Below are 1173 nucleotides of genomic sequence, written 5' to 3' on the forward strand. Positions count from 1 at the left end.
GCAAGTCATTTAACCTCTGCTTTGTTTCCCTCATCTATGAAATGGGGATAATTAATAACACCCATATAAGGTAATAATTAATAACACCAATTTTTATAAAGTGCTTAGCATAGTATCTGGCACATAGTAAGCACTATAAAAATGTTGACTATCATCATTATTTGATTTATCTTACTGGGTTGTAGTGAGGAAGTACTTTGTAAATTTAAAGCTTAAATTTAAAATTAAAGCAAAATTGCCTTAAAAAAAAAAGCTTTTCACTTTTTACCAATGTTGTGGCTGCATACTACTATGTGGCTATATGCTACTATACTATATATATAGTGTGGTGGAGAGGAGGAAAGGAAAAGGGGACAAGAATTTATTTAGTGAATATTCTTTACCAGATGCTGTGCTAAGTAGTTTTCAACTTTGATCTTCACAACAATCCTGGGAAGTAGATGCTATTATTATCCCATTTTACAGTTAATGAAACTGAATCAGATATAGATTAAATGTCTTGCCCAGGGTCACACAACTAATAATAATCCAAGGAGGCATTTGAAGTAAGATATTCCTGACTCTTGGATTTTATCTCAGACTCTGTGCTTTATCCATTACAGCACCAGCTATTTCTATGTACATTCTTAGACATATTAAGGATTCTTAAGAATCATAGAAGTTCAGAGATGCAAGAGACTTTATTCAATCTTCTTATTTAGCAGACCCAAAGATATCAAGTAATTTGTTCTATAGTCACATCAAATGTATTAGGTAAATTATATGGCAATCTGAATAGGTTAACAAAAGAGACAAAATAACCAGGCCAAGGGTATTTGGGTTGTTATCTGATAAAAATTGCATTCCATCATATTTGCAGGACATTTTGGAGTCTTCAAAGAGCTTTTAATTTTTGTTATTTTATTTGATGCTTATAGCAATCTCTAATCCTATATAGAATACACAGAATATATGCTGCATTCCAGTTTTACAGATGAAGAAACTGAGATCCAGGGAAATGACGTGATTTGTTTGTTAATGTTATGTAGTTGGTCATTAGAAGATCCTAAGGTTTTAGGATTACAACTCCTAACATCAAATCCAATGTTGTTTCCAAAACATACCATAGATTGGCTCTGCTTGAGAATCTCTTCACAGGTACAGTTCCCCTACATCCTTTCTGTTTCGCCTAGC

This window comes from Sminthopsis crassicaudata, chromosome 1 (genome assembly GCF_048593235.1).
Source record: "Sminthopsis crassicaudata isolate SCR6 chromosome 1, ASM4859323v1, whole genome shotgun sequence".
In the NCBI taxonomy this organism is placed as follows: Eukaryota; Metazoa; Chordata; class Mammalia; order Dasyuromorphia; family Dasyuridae; genus Sminthopsis; species Sminthopsis crassicaudata.